Here is a 16,231-nt window from a genome sequence, read left to right on the forward strand (position 1 = left end):
CCATGGTTGGATTCCCAGGGGAATGGGGATGCCATGGATGGGCAGTTGCTGGGTGGGCCCGTGGGTGTCAGCTCCTGCTCTGGGTGCCTCTGATTTTGGGGTGACCCAGGGCCCCATGCAGCCTCCCTTGGATGTTCATTTCCTGGGCAGGCATCACATGGGGTCCTGGGTAGCTCTGCTTCTGTGCCCTCCTCTGCCTTGACATTTTCCTCTCTTTATTTCTCTGTTTTCCTTATTTTCCTCACTTTTGTGCCATGCTCCCTTATTCCCAGTTCCTGGCTAAGAAATCCTGGGGAGCACCTGGGCAGGGAACGGGTTGGGGGGAACCCCAGGGAAGGAGAAAAGGGGGTGGGGGTCTGTATGGAGGGATGGGGAGGCTGTGGGGGATGGGGGTGTCCGGCTGAGCCCCCCCAACACTTTCACTTTCTCTCTCCTGCAGCAGAAGGAAGAGGCCGTTTGTGCTGAGAGTCACACGGGGGCGGGTTCTGTCCTGGGGGCACATCCAGGGGGTCCTGCCTGAGGGGATCCTGTTCTGGGGGTGACACGTTCTGGGTGGATTTTGTCCCAGTGGTGACACATCCCAGCAGGGGAGATCCTGTCCTGGGGGATGGGGGTTCTGGGCAGGGTCCCTGGACACATTCCCTGAGGAAGTCCCTGTCCAGGGTAGGGCACATCCCGCACACCCCTGTCCCGGGTGGGTGGGGGGCCCTGGCGACCCCCTCTGTCCTCAGTGGGGCACTGTGACCTCTGTGACCTCTGGGGTGCCCCAATTTGGGGTGTGACCCGCCCACTCTACACCCCCTCATTGGCTGCCCCCGCCCATCTGGGAACCCTCCATCCCCATTTGGGAACCCTCACAGGTGCAGCCCCTCGGCCCCATTGCACAGCCCACCAGGATCATTCTGTGGGGGAAAAACCCCAGCGGGGCTGACTGGGGAGGGGGATGGACATGGGCTGGTGTCAGTCAGGGAGGGCACAGACACCCCAAAAACACCCAAAGCCACCCCCACACCCAAAAGCCCTGCAGGGCCTCAGTGCTGGCAACCAGGAGATGGATGAGACCCTGCACATGAAACACTTGAGAAGCTCTTGGGGGGCTTCCCCCTCTCTCTCCTGCTCCCCACAATCCCCCCACGGGGTTTCTGTCCTGATGAATTGGGACCTGATGGTTTTATTGGGGTTTGGGAGAAATCCTCTTCCACACTTCTCCACTTTCCCTCATCCCCTGCAGGATCTGAGCTGGCAAGAGCAGCTCGGGAATGAAGCCCCAGGCAGGAAGGAGCTCCCAAAGTGCTCCTCCTTGAAGCCAGTGGCCATCCAAGTGTGGGGCCCAGCCATGGCCCAGCCCCACTGCACAGGGATGGGCATTGGCCAGCCCTGCTCTGGCCAGCCCCAGCTGGCAGCCAGGACCTGAGGCTCCCCCCGCCCCCTTGGCTTTGATTCTCGCAGCTCTCGAGCTGCTGCAAAGGTGACAATTCTGGGGGGGAAAAGGCGTGGCTGTGGTTTGCTCAGCTCTGCAAGAAGCACAAAACCCAGGCTGAGCCCAAGCAGTGGCTCTGCGAGGGCCTTTGATGGTTTTCAGAGCAGGGCTGGCTGGAAACCCCCCCTGCAGGGGCAGCTGCGAGGGAACCAGTGCGGAAATGCAGCAATTGATCATTTGGTCCCTGTGCCCAAGGCACTGAGAGAGCCCCAGAACTGCTGCAAATGCCACAAGGATCTGCTCAACGACCTGAGCGGGACCCTCCTCCATCCTGAGCTGAGCAGGCAGAGCTGAACAAACCAAAACCATTTCTGCCGCTTTAATCCAAAAGCTGCGTTTGTGTCCAATAAGAGGGACAAGTGTCCTGTGCCCCCTGGCACTGGGGGAGGGAATGGGGAGCCCTGGGGGCATACTGGGAGCACTGGGAGCACTGGAACGGGGAGCTCTGGGCAGCCCCACATGGGACCCCCCAGTCGTGGCCACCTCCCGCGCACCGTGGGCAACCACAGGAGCCGAGGGGGTGGGGACAAGGGGTGTGCCCTCGGTTAGGGGAAGGCCAGTGTCCCCAGTGTCCCCATTGTCCCCATTGTACCCAGTGTCCCCAGTGTCCCCAGTGTCCCCAGTGTCCCCAGTGTCACTGCACGTTCTCGTAGCTGTCCCTGCGGTGCCGCTGTCGCCCGTGGGGTCCCGGCAGCTCCTCGTGGTCCCCTGGGGCTGTGGAGTGTCCTGAGTGAGGCTCCGGGGTTGGGGACCTGGGTGGGGGTGACACCCGTGGGTGACGTGTCCCTGTGCCCCCCTGTACTCACCCCCTGCCCTCTCGGTGCCCACGATGTGCGGGTCCAGCACCGCCCTCTCCTCCGGGGGGGCCGAGGGCTCCTGGGGAGGCCTGCGGGGATAAGGGGGGGTCTGTGGGGGTGCGGGGCTTCCTGCGCTGAGGGTAAAATGGGGGGTCAGACCTGGAGCCCCCCACTCACCTTTCCTGCTCCTTCCTGAGGGCTGCAAAGGGAAGAGAGGGGAGGGGTGACTGTGTGGGCCTCAGGGCCCTTGAACATCCTCGGGACCCCTGACTGCCCCCTGAGCCCCCAAACTCCCCCAAAACCCCTGACAGAACCCCCAACATCCCTGCAAGACCCTCCAGGACACCCCCAAATCCCCCAGGAGCCCCAGCTGAGGTTTCTGGGGGCTCAGCTTCACCCAAGTCAGGAGCTGTTGCTGACACCCTATGGCCCCCCCACTCTGGGGGCTTCACCCCAATCCCTGGGACCCCCATGTCTCGCCATTGTCACCCACCCCGGCGGTGCCACCAGCGACAGCCCCCGATGACAGCCAGGAGCAGGAGCAGGTACAGGAGGGTCCTGCCGACATTCACAGCCACTGCCGGGGACAGAGGGGGACACACCGGGGTCACCCTGAGCCCCGGGGGTCCCGAACAGCCCGGTGAGCCCGTGTGACCCCACCTGTGTTCCGGTGCTGTCCAGTGATTTCCTGTGGTGTCACCTCCAGGGCCAGCTCTGGGCTGAGTGCCCGGAACACGCCGTGCCCGTCCTGTCCCAGCTGGTTGGTGGCCACGCACTGGTAGGTGCCCGAATGTCCCACATCGACGGCCCCAAGCTCCAGGAGGGGACCCCGGGCCACCTCGTGCCCGTCACGCAGCCAGGTGAAGGTGACAGGGGCTGAGCCCACCTGCACCGAGCAGCGCAGGGTCACGGGGTCACCTGGGCACACCTGGAGTGTCGGGGGACCGGGGGTGATGGTGGCATTGGCCACGGGCACTGCGGGGACACAGACAGGGCTGAGGCCGGGGGAGGGGCTGGCACCCGGTGTGAGGGGAGTGGGCGACGGGAGGGATGGGTTTGATGGGGAAATGTGGTGGATGGGGTCACCCCATGGAGGGGTGAGGGGACACAGAGAGCGATGAGGAGACACAGGGCAGAGGCGGGGGGGTAAAAGAAAAATTTCTGGGGGTCAGGAGTGTAGCCAGGTGGGGGTCCCGTGGGGGCTGTGGGGGCTCCCCGTGCCCATCCCCGCACTCACTGCGCACCGTGACGCCGAGCCGGGCGCTGCTCTTCCGCACGGCCCCCCCCTCGGAGCGCACCTCGCAGCTGTAATTCCCCGAGTGGGAGACCCCCACGGCGGGCACCAGGAGCTGCGGGGACCCCTGCGGGCCCCCCACCAACTGCCCGTGCCGGTAGAAGCGGTACAGGAGGGGGGCTGGAGGTCGCAGGGGGCTGGGGGTGCTGAGGCAGCTGAGATTGAGGGGGGACCCCTCGGGGAGCTCGGGGGGACCCTCCAGCAGCGGCACCGAGAAGAGCTCTGGGAAGGAGATGGGGGTGGGGACTGTGACTCTGAGTCCACTGAGAAGTGGCTTTGGGGGTGTCAGGATATTGGAGTTGCAGCCTTGGGGGTGCTCACCGTGCACTGTCACTGTCACCGGTGCTGACACTGACAGTCCTGAGCTCACCCAACCCCCACAGCGGTAGCGGCCGCTGTTGTGCATCCGCAAGGGGGACAGGGACAACTCGGTACCCTGGAGGGACTCTCCCAGATCCTTCTCGTCCTGGTAAAATCGGACCATGGTGACAGGTTTGTCCGGCCGGCCCCGGCAGCGCAGTGCCACCGTGTCCCCCTCCAGCAGCGCCCGTGCTGGCACCTGCAGCACCAGCGGCTCTGTGGGACAGGAGGGTCCCGTCACACTGAGGGTCCCGAGACAGCTCCAAAGTGGGTGCCCATGGCAGCGGGGACATCTGGCTGGAGTGTCCACTGCGCGGGAGGGTCCCAGGGACACCAGGAGCAGCCCCGTGATAGAGCTGCCCCACAGGGGTCCCACCACACTGGGATGCACTGGGATGTCCCTGTGTGCAGGGGACAGGCTCTCATCACACGAGGGCTGTGAGGCCACGCAGACCTAACAGGGAGCCACCCTGAGCATTTCAGATCCCCCCTCACCATTTGACACCATCACGGCGAGGCTGAGTCCACTTCCCGATCTCTGTCATGTGTAAGTGCCACTCTAAGTGACAAGGAAGCTGTCGCGTCCCTCCTGCCCCCAGCGCCGCCCGTCCGTGTACAAGGAGGTGTCACCGGCGGTCCCCGAGCCCTGGCAGGTCAGTGTCACCCGGTCCCACAGCACCGCCGACGTCCAGGGGGGCTCCACCAGGAGCTGGGGGCTCTGGGCACCTGCGGGTGACAGAGGACACCAGCCTGGCAGGGCCACCACGGGGCTGGGGACAGCGGGGCAGGGACATGGCATCCCCCGAGGACTCACCAGCGAGGCCGAGGGTCTGGGCTGGAAGGGAGAAGGGACAGGGATGGCTGGGGGTGGCACCGTGGGGACAGCAGCACCTGGGGCACCTGGTGTGGTGTCTGTCCCCAAACTGTCCCCACGGGAACACTGGTGTAGCACGGAGGGTTTGAGCACAGGGACACCTTGGTCACCCTGGGCTGGGGCAGGACATGGGGACACTGTGGACACCCGATGTGTGCACAGGTCACCTCCCCCAGCCCTACAGCACCTGTCCCCACGGCCACATCCCCATGGCCCTGTGCCCGTGATCCCATTCCCATGGCCCCTGTCCCCATGGCCCATCTTCATGGGACGTGGCCCTTGTCCCTGGCCCTGCATCCCTGTCTCCCTGTCCCTGTCCCCACAGCTGCCCCAGCCCCAAGGTTCCTTTTGCCACATCCTTGTCCCCCCATCTCGATCCCCCTGTTCCCATCCCCACATCCCAGTTCCCCTCTTCCTGTCCCCAGGTCCACCCCACGACTCTGCTCACACTGGGCTCCATGCCCATGCCCTGGCTCTGCTGGCCTTGGGGACCTCAGGGGACCCCGCAGCCCCCCTGTGCCCCCTCCCCACCGCTCTCTGCCTCACCGGGGCCCATCCCCGGGGCGTCAGGCCCGTGCCCGGGGCACTCACCCCACAGGAGCAGCGCCACCTTCCCGGCCATCCCGCTGTCCCCGGCCATGGGCACTGGCTGTCACTCGCTGCTGTGGCCACCTGTCCCCTGGCTGGCGGCTCTTCCCATGAAGGGACAGGAAGCGAGGTCACGTCTTGTCCTCATGTGTAGGTGGCCTCTGGTGGGGGCAGGGTGAGGGAAAGGTGGAGACAGGAAAGGAGCAGGGGACAGGCTGGGGACATTATACTATGGTCTGGGGTATGGAGCTCCCAGGAGTGACGGGCTCAGGGAATGTGGGGAACCAAGGATGGATGTCCAGGACAATGGGGATCCAGGGGAATTGGACTGCCACGTCTTTGGGGATTCCTGTCACAGAGGTGGTACATCCTGAGCACTTCCCTTCTGAGGGACCCTGAACGTTCCCGCTGTCCCCAGTGGGGCCCTGGTACCTCTGGGATGCACAAAATTACGGGGAGGTCTTATGACTGTGCTCTGATGATTCACAGGCTACATTTCGTTCAATTCCCTGATGCCCAATTGATTTAGACAAAAGTATACATCCATAGAATAAAGGCAAAAATCTTTTCCATGGCCATTTTTTGCAATAAAAACTTAACTCAGTAAAAAATCAATATGACAAGGTAGAAAATGGTCTGCTTTCTAGAATCCTTTAAATGGTTGCCCTCCCAACATGTTGCTCAAAATACAAACACAAATCACAAAGAAATGAGGTGTCTTCGTTCCCTTTAGGAGCCCATTGGTGCATCCCACAGCAGTGTTTGCTTGTGGATAACACAGAGTGTGGAATCTCCCTGAGTGTCCAACATTTCCCTGGGATTGTTCCCTGCCTGCTGGGCAGCAACTTGCCCATAAGGAAGGCTTTTGTTGGGCCAGAGTTGGAAATTATTTCCCATGGATTCAGCTCCCCAAATGGGAGAAACTCTGTCCGTCCTTGGAGCAGGGCACAGCAATCTCTGGAAATGCCCGTGTGTCCCTCAGGGTCTGATTCCCTGGTAAATCCACTGCAGCCTGCCCTCAATTCCTCTGCCTGGGCACTCCCTGCTCCTGCTGTGACACCCCTGTGCCCCAGAGCCACGGGTGCAGCCCCTGCTTGATATTTCCACACTTTTCCCTCTCTTCTGCTGTCCACATCCAGAACACAAACATTTTTCTGTGAGGTTCCAGAGGGCTGCAGGTTTTGTTCAAGGAGGAGGGTCCCGGTCAGGTCGTTGAGCAGATCCTTGTGGCATTTGCAGCAGTTCTGGGGCTCTCTCACTGCCTTGGGCACAGGGACCAAATGATCAATTGCTGCATTTCCGCACTGGTTCCCCCGCAGCTGCCCCTGCAGGGGGGGTTTCCAGCCAGCCCTGCTCTGAAAACCATCAAAGGCCCTTGCAGAGCCACTGCTTGGGCTCACCCTGGGTTTTGTGCTTCTTGCAGAGCTGAGCAAACCACAGCCACGCCTTTTCCCCCCTTAGAATTGTCACCTTTGCAGCAGCTCGAGAGCTGCGAGAATCAAAGCCAAGGGGGCGGGGGGAGCCTCAGGTCCTGGCTGCCAGCTGGGGCTGGCCAGAGCAGGGCTGGCCAATGCCCATCCCTGTGCAGTGGCCAAGGTGAGAAGCTCCACAAAACCTTGCCGGCAGCCAAAAAAATTCTTGTTGGCAGAGCTGGGGGCATCTGATCCCCTAAATGTGTCCAGTGCTGCCATAGTAGCCCAAAATCCAAAATCCCCGGGAGAGGCAGCAGAACCGAGTGTTTGTGCACAGCGATGGTTTAGCAGCACAGCTGAACTTCAGGACCCCCGGCCCAAATTCCAACAGCTCGTTAAGAGTCTGCTCCACCTCCCTCTCCTGGGGCTGCTGTATCGGGACCAGCAGTGGCCCAGGAAGAGCAGCAGCTCCAAACGAGCTGTGGAGCCCCTGAGGAGCCCTGGCAGTGTCAGCAAGGAGCACCTGCTTTCCTCAGTGTCCCAGGGGAATTCAGCATTCCCAAAACTGCTGTGCCAGGGCTGGAGGAGGAAAAGGCAGTGAAAGGCTGAGGGTTTTCAGGAGTTGTGCTGGAAAGGCCCGAGAGGTGCTGTTGTGGAGCTGAGAGCTGCCTGGGGTTGGGTGGTGCCTTCCTTGCGTTGGGGATCAGGGAGAGCGGTGGCGGGTGTTGCGCAGGGTGTGTGCCTGGCCCCGGGACACTGCTCCGCTGCCCCTGGGCACTGGGATCCAAGCTGCTGCCTTGGTCTCTTCTGCCCGGGCGCTGCCGGTGCTGGTGCCGGGAGCGATTGGTGCAAAGCGTGAGTTTGCAAAAGGAGCGATTTCCCCTGGTCCCTCCCGCCCGAGGCCGCCATGGCCCCTGAGGGGTTCGAGCGTCACCGGGGCGCCCCCTGCTGGCCGGGATTGCTCCCTGCAGCGCCCCCTGCTGGCCGGGATTGCTCCCTGCACCGCCCCCTGCTGGCCGTGGCCAGAACTGCACCAAAGATGAACAAACAGCCCTGAGCAGGTTGGAAATTTCTGTTCTTGTGTTGCTCTTTGTTCTGTTTAGTTCTATAAATTTCCTAGCAATGAACTGTTATTCCTTTTCAGACTTTTTTTGCCTGATAGCTCCATAATTTTTACAATTATAACAATTTGGAGGGATGCGTCCTCTTTCCATTCCAGAGAAGTTCCTACTTTCCTTGGAGATGGTTCTACTTTAAACCAAGACAGTTTGGTCTCTTCAGTTCCAGCACGGATGGGACAGACACTCCTAGAGAACACAGGCTCAGACACTTGGCCACCTCATGCTCTGCCTTTGAAGCCCTTGGGCCACCAAGGGGCCTCTGCCAAGGTGGGACTCCTGGTCCCTTGGCCACTCAGGAGTTGGGTTTGGCAGAGCGTCACTCTGTCCCCAGTGTTCCATGGCTGACAGACTGACTGAGATACAGGAGTCTGTCTCACCCATCCCTGCCACACACAGGTGTTCCAAAATGTCTTGAGACATCAAACTTTTCCTAACCCTGACACCCGTCCCTGCACCATGGCCTGATCCCAACTGCCCTGGGAAAGGGGGAGGCTCCAGATCGCCCCAGGGCCTTTATGACATCATGGTGTGGGGAACACGGCAGAAGAGGGGCTTGAGACAGGGCAGAAGGGAATCTAGAGCACTGGTTTTTAGTGGCAGCCTAAAATTGGAGAATCCCATCCCTAGAGCCTGGCAGATCTGAACAAAGAAACACCATTTTTGCCAGTTTAACCATAAAGCTGCATTTTGGTTCCAATAGAAAGGCAACGAGTCCTGTGTTCCTTGGGCACTGGGAGTGTAACAGCCAGGTGAGGGTTTGCATCACTTTAATTAGTGGTTTGTCATCTGTCTCGACTGTCTTCCCTCAGAGTCAGGATTAACAGGAACACGACGGAAACAGTTTCTCTGGTGTTCAGGCTTGGATGTTTATTATATCTTATCAGAAAGTACATGGAGTAAAACAGCACTTCCACTACTTGCTAGAAGCGAGGAACAATGCCTACAGATGCAACTGCTACAAGGTCTTTTATGGCAAACAGTCCAATAGAGAATTAACACCTACATTATTTATACTTTTGAACCAATAACCAGATTCCCATCACCCTTAGAGTGACACTGACTGACCAACCAGAAATTACTACCAGAAAACCATGAAGAAGAAAGAAGAAGAAGAAAGATGAACAAAGAAAGAGACAACACTCAAAAACCTCCATGTTGTCCCATACCTATTGCTATACTATAAAAACCTCAAATTTAAAACCCATCACCCCATGAAAACACACACTTCTAATTCACTGCACACACTTCTAATTCACTACACACACATGATTTCTATTTCATCATTCATATTTAGAAGATGCGGGGTGACGCGAGCGACGGGGAGGGAAGGCATGCAGACAATCAATATGATTGATAAAGCAAGCTCCGTTTATTCTCTGTTACAATGGTTTTCTATACACTTAGCAAGCAACAAGTGCAGCTGTCATATTTTGATTGGTTGCAGATTCCTGCCTCGCTGCTTCTTCTTGCCAAGTTTCTTCCTTGTTCTCATGAGAAACTTCTGTAAAGTTGCATTAGAGCAGGATGACAAGATTACAGTGCCCTTGTCACATTAAAACATATTGAAACACTTGTGAAATGATGTACAGCCTGTCTTATTCAGATCAACAAGGGGATTGATCGAACAATGCTTCCAAAGACCCATGACCCTGATCAGTAAGCCATTCCTCAACAAGAAGATGTCTCCAAGGCCTCAGGTAAAAAGCAATGTTTTTCAGTGTTTTCTCTGTGTGAAAGCACAGAACTCTCAAAACCTCCAGATTTCAGGGATCCAACATGGGAGGAGACATGAGGAGCCGTGGGTGTACTGGGAGTGCTGAGAGGGGCATTGCAGAGGCACTGGGAGTACAGGGGTATTGGGAGATAGAATGGGAACCACCTGGATCTACTGGGAGCAATGGAGAGGCACTGGGAGGGGAAAGGGAGCCCTTGGGGATACTGGGAACACTGTGGGGAGGAAATAGGGAACTGTCTGAGGGTTCAGGAAGCACTTGGATATGGAATGGGGAGCCACTGGTTATAATGGAAGGGGGTGGGGAAGCCCTTGAGGGTTCTGGGGGCATGGGGAGCTCTGGGTGCTCTGTGCAGTCGCAAACGTGACCGCCTACTTGTGCGCACTTAGGCGTGAATGTTGGGCACCCACGGGGGCAGTGGGAGGGACACACAGGTGTGGCAGCCCATGAGTGGGGTCCCCTAGTGCCCACAGTACTCCCAATGCCCCCAGTTCCCCCAGTTCCCAGCCGTGCCCCGAGTGTCACAGCACATTCCCGGAGATGTCCCCGCATTCCCGTGGTCGCCCATGGGTTGCTGCCAGCTCTGCGTAGGTCACCTCGGGATCCTGGAGTGTGGTGGCACAGGGGAACACTGCGAGAGACACTGGCTGTGGCATCTGGGCACGGGGACACCCATGGGTGACGTGTCCCTGTGTCCCAGCCCGGACTCACCCCCCGTCTGCTTGGTGACCACGACGTGGGTGTACAGCACCTCCCCCTCCTCTGGGGGGGCCGGGGGCTCCGGGGGGGCCCTGAGGGAATCAAGGGGATATGTGGGGGGGATGGGAGGTCTTGGGGGTTGGGGTGAAAGGGGAGAGTGTGGTTTGAGCCCCCCACTCACCTTTCCTGCTGCTTCCTGGCAGCTGCAAAGGAAAGAGGGGAGGGGTAACTGTGGGGTTCCCCATGGCCCTGACCCCTCTCAGGAATCCTCAAACCCCACTGCACCCTCAATTTCTCCCAGGAACCTTGGGCATCCCTGGTGAGCCCCCAGAACCCCTGAACCACCCCAGTGTTCAGGACCTCCTGAGTCTCCAGAAGCTCAAGCCTGACAGGGAAGAGCAACCTCCAAATTCCTCCGGGATCACAGAAAGAACCCTCAAAATACCTGCAAGACCCTCTGACACCACCGCAAATCCTTCAGGATCCTGAGCAGAGGTCCTAAGTGCTCAGCGCTGCCCAAGTCAAGGGCTGTGGGTGCCACCCCACACTTAGCTGGTCCCTCAGCTCCCCAGGGCCCCCATATTCCCCATTGTCACCGACCCATGTAGTTCCACCTGTGCCAGCCCACAGTTACACTCATGAGCAGGACCAGGAAGAGGAGGGACCAACCAAGCCCAGCGGCCACTGCTGGGGACAGAAGTCATCAGGGTCACCTCTCACTCTGAGGATCCTGCAATCCCAATGACCCCGTGTGACCCCACCTGTGATCCAGTGTCCCTGTGGTGTCACCTCCAGGGCCAGCTCTGGGCTGAGTGCCCGGAACACGCGGTGCCCGTCCTGTCCCAGCTGGTTGGTGGCCACGCACTGGTAGGTGCCCGAATGTCCCACATCGACGGCCCCAAGCTCCAGGAGGGGACCCCGGGCCACCTCCTGCCCGTCACGCAGCCAGGTGAAGGTGACAGGGGCTGAGCCCACCTGCACCGAGCAGCTCAGGGTCACGGGGTCACCTGGACGCACCTGGAGTGCTGGGGGACCGGGGGTGATGGTGGCATTGGCCACGGGCACTGCGGGGACACAGACAGGGCTGAGGCCGGGGGAGGGGCTGGCACCCGGTGTGGGGTCATGAGGGAGTCTGCATGGTGGCACCTGGAGATAGAGGGTCTCCTTCATCCAGGACAGTGACCCCGTGGTGCTGGGGATCATCATGTGGTGTGGGATGAGGACATGTGATGGGTGAGGGGTGGCGGATGAGGATGGGATGAGGGTGGGATAAGGGATGCTGTGTCCAAGCATGGTGGGGATGGTGGGGAGGGTGCAAAATGGCATGGGTGGGATGTGATGGGTGCCATGAGGCACATCAATGGGGGGATTCACCTCAATGCCAAAGGCCTCAGTCCCCTGAGAGGGTGATGCTCAGTAGGGTGAATGTGACCTGATGTGCCGCGGGTGATATGAGAGCTGGACTTAGAGATGCATGGCTTGGATGTGCTGGGTGGGGATCCCTGGAGCCAGACGGTCCCAGTTGCCCTGGTCTGTGACACCCAGTGGTGGGGTCTGTGAGCTGGGCTGGGCTGGGGATGGTGTTGGGGAGATGAGGTGGAAAGGGAATGTGTGGAATTGGAGATGGTGTGGGTGGGGCAACTCTCAGAGCCCAAACGTACTTTGAGAAGGAGACGGGGGTGAGGTCTGTGACTCTGAGTTTTCTGAGAAGTGGCTTTCTGGGTGTCAGGATATTGGAGTTCCAGCCTTGGAAGTGCTCACCACGCACTGTCACTGTCACTAGTGCTGACAGTGGCATTTTTGAGCCCACCAACCCCCCGCAGTGGTAGCAGCTGCTGTTGTGGAGCTGCAGAGGGGACAGAGATAGCTCAGTGCCCCTGAGGGACCTTCTGAGCTCCTTCCCATCCTTGCAAAAAAATTGCGCCCTGGTGACAGAATTTCCAGCCAGCCCCCGCAGCGCAGTGTCACCGTGTTCCCCTCCAGCAGCGCCCGTGCTGGCGCCTGCAGCACCAGCTGCTCTGTGGGACAGGAGGGTCCCGTCACACTGAGGAACACGAGACAGCTCCAAAGTGGGTGCCCATGGCAGCGGGGACATCTGGCTTGAGTGTCCACAGCATGGGAGGGTCCCAGGGACACCAGGAGCAGTCCCATGGCACAGCTGTCAGCACCAAATCCCACCACATTGGGTTGCACTGGGATGCAAACGAGGGGTGTGAGGCCAAACGAGGGCTGTGAGGCCACCCACAGAGTGGAGCCACCCAGACCTATCAGGGAGCCACCCTGAGCATTTCAGATCCTCCCTCACCATCTGACACCATCACGGTGGGGCTGAGCCCACTGCCGGCTCTGTCACCTGTGTAGGTGCCACTCTCGGTGACAAGGAAGAGGTCGAATCCCTTCTGCCCCTAGCGCTGCCTGTCCTTGTACCAGGAGGTGACACTGGTGGTCCCCGAGCCCTTTTGCCACATCCTTGTCCTCACATCTCGATCTCCCTCTTCCCATCCCCACATCCCAGTTCCTCTGTTCCTGTCCCACTGTTCCTGTCCCCAGGGCCACCCCACGACTCTGGTCACACTGGGCTCCATGCCCATGCCCTGGCTCTGCTGGCCTTGGGGACCTCAGGGGACCCCGCAGCCCCCCTGTGCCCCCTCCCCACCGCTCTCTGCCTCACCGGGGCCCATCCCCGGGGCGTCAGGCCCGTGCCCGGGGCACTCACCCCACAGGAGCAGCGCCACCTTCCCGGCCATCCCGCTGTCCCCGGCCATGGGCACTGGCTGTCACTCGCTGCTGTGGCCACCTGTCCCCTGGCTGGCGGCTCATAGAAGAAAGGGGTAGGAAGCGGGGTCAGGTCTTCTCCTCATGGGTAGGTGGCCCTTGGTGGGGGCAGCTTGGCCCCAAGCTGGGGACAGGCAGTGGGCAGATGGGGACAGGCTGGGGACAAGACTGGGTGGCACAAGGTGGGCCATGGCCCTCCAGGAATGGAGGGCTTGGAAGGTGTGTGGAGCCAGGGATGGGTGTTCAGGGGAATGGAAGGGCTTGAGTAGGGGGAGTCACCAGGGGTTGGGGGACTCAGGGATGGGAGTCCCAGGGCAATGGGTGCTTTATGGATTTGGGGACATGGATGGGGGTCCAAGGGATGAGGGTGCAAGGGGAAGGAGGGTCCAGGGATAATCATGGTTCTGGGAGAAATGGGATTGTAGGGGATGGAATTTGGGTGGAAGAGTTCCTTGGGAATGGGAGTCCTGGGCCATGGAGATCTCGGGGAATGGCAGTCCTGGGATGGGGGTTCCAAGGAAGGGGGACATAAGGAATGGGGGTCCCTTGATTGGAATCCCAGGGGAATGGGAGTGCCAGAGATGGGCAGTGGCTGGGCAGCCCCATGGGTCACAGCTCCTTCCTTGGGTCCCTCAGATTTTGGGGTGACCCAGGGCCCAGCAGAGCCCGCCCAATGTGCTGGTGTCCTGGGGTCAACCCAGGTGGATTTTGAAGGTCTCTAGGCCTGTGTTCCCCACAGTGAGGAGGCTCTGGGGGACCCCGGGCTGGGATGTAGGACAGGAACCCCTCTCAAGACGTGTGACCCCCAGAACAGGATCCCCTCAGGCAGGACCCCCTGGATGTGCCCTCCAGGACAGAACCAGCCCCGTGTGACTCTCAGCACAAGCAGCCTCTTCCTTCTACTGCAGGAGAGAGAAAGTTTCCCTCTTGTTGTTGTGGGGGCAACGCCGGACACTCCCATCCCCCGCGGCCTCCCCAACCCTCCTTGCAGACCCCTCACCCCTGCTTCCCCCACCCTGGGGTTCCCTCAACCCATTCCCTGCCCAGGTGCGCCCCAGGCTCATCAAGGCACAAACTGGGGGGTTGTAAAATTGAGGGGTTAAAGGAGGGAAATGGAAAATGAAGAGAGGAAAAAGCCCCGGAGGGATGGGGAGCACAGACCCAGAGCCCTTCAGAATCCACCTGGGGTGTTTCCCCCAAACCAGCAGCACTTTTGGGGCCGGTGCTGGTTCCAGAATCACCCCAAAATCCGTAACCATAGGGGTCTCCCACTCGGGGAATTACAGCTGCGAGGTGCGCTCCAAAGAGGGGACCGCGCAGAAGAGCAGCGCCCGGCTTGGCATCACAGTGCGCAGTGAGTGCGGGGATGGGCACGGGGAGCCCCCACAGCCCCCATGCCACCTGTAGTTGGGGAAACACCGACTTGTCTGCGGACATACAACCCATCGAGTCGCTCCTGCCTTTCCCGGGGCCCTCCCCAGGTCCCCCAGCCCTGATGTGGTGTCCCCATACATCAACATCGTTTCCGCATACACCCATAACCACCAAGGACTCCTGACCCCTGTCGGAGGTCCCCTCACCCCTCCCTGATGGCCCCTTCCTGAACCCCTCATCCTTCCTTGGGGTCCCTTTGCAGACCCCCCCCATCTCTGTCCCCCTCTCCCGCACTGGGGTCACCAGCCCCTCCCCAACCCCCCCGGGTCCCTCACTGTCCCCATTTGTCTCCTCACTCCTGCAGGGGTTCCAGTCTCAGCGGTGTCCCTGTCAGTGCAGCACCCCAGGGGACAGGTGGCACCTGGGGACCGCCTGGTGTGGAGCTGCGCTGTGGCCACGGGGACAGGTCCCCTGTCCTTCTCCTGGCACCATGGGGGCTCGGCCACACCACTGGGCACTGGCTCTCGCCTGGAGCTGCGGCACGCTGGGGACAATGACAGTGGCCACTACCAGTGCCGGGTCAGTGACAGGGACAGCGTGGCCAAAAGTGCCCCCTTGAATGTCACCGTCCTGGGTGAGCGGGACCCTCGGGCTGGAGGTGACCCCACCCACAGCATTCCCATCCCCCCCTCGCCACTTGCCAGCCCTGTCTGTGTCCCCGCAGTGCCCGTGGCCAATGCCACCATCACCCCCGGTCCCCCGGCACTCCAGGTGCGCCCAGGTGACCCCATGACCCTGCGCTGCTCGGTGCAGGTGGGCTCAGCCCCTGTCACCTTCACCTGGCTGCACGATGGGCAGGAGGTGGCCCGGGGTCCCCTCCTGGAGCTTGGGGCCGTCGATGTGGGACATTCGGGCACCTACCAGTGCGTGGCCACCAACCAGCTGGGACAGGACGGGCACCGCGTGTTCCGGGCACTCAGCCCAGAGCTGGCCCTGGAGGTGACACCACAGGGACACTGGATCACAGGTGGGGTCACACGGGCTCACCGGGCTGTTCAGGACCCCCAGGATTCAGGGTCACTGCAGTGTGTGTCCCCCTCTGTCCCCGGCAGTGGCTGTGAATGTTGTCATGACACTCCTCTTCCTGCTCCTGGCTGTCACTGGGGGCTCATACTGGTGGCACCGCCGGGGTGGGTGACAATGGGGAGGCATGGGGATCCCAGGGATTGGGGTGAAGCCCCCAGAGTGGGGGAGCCATAGGGTGAAACCAACAGCTCTTGACCCAGAGACCTCAGCTGGGGCTCCTGAGGAATTTGGGGAGGTCCTAGAGGGTCGTGCAGGGTTGTTGGGGGTTCTGGGGAGTTTTGGGGCTCAGGGGGCAGTCAGGGGTCTCGTGGGTGTTCAAGGGCCCTGAGGCCCCCACAGTCACCCCTTCCCCCTTTCTTTGCAGCCCTCAGGAAGGAGCAGGAAAGGTGAGTGGGGGGCTCCAGGTCTGACCCCCCATTTTAGCTTCACCACAGGAAGGCCCACACCCCCACAGAGCCCCCCTTATCCCCGCAGGCCTCCCCAGGAGCCGTCGGCCCCCCCGGAGGATGGGGCAGCACTGGACCCCCTCACTGTGGGCACCAAATGGGCAGGGGGTGAGTACAGGGGGGTACAGAGACACGTCACCTACGTGTGTCACCCCATCCAGGTTCCCATATATGGAGTCTCTCACAGGGCGT

The sequence above is a fragment of the Sturnus vulgaris genome, chromosome 31 (genome assembly GCF_052056855.1).
Source record: "Sturnus vulgaris isolate bStuVul1 chromosome 31, bStuVul1.hap1, whole genome shotgun sequence".
In the NCBI taxonomy this organism is placed as follows: domain Eukaryota; kingdom Metazoa; phylum Chordata; class Aves; order Passeriformes; family Sturnidae; genus Sturnus; species Sturnus vulgaris.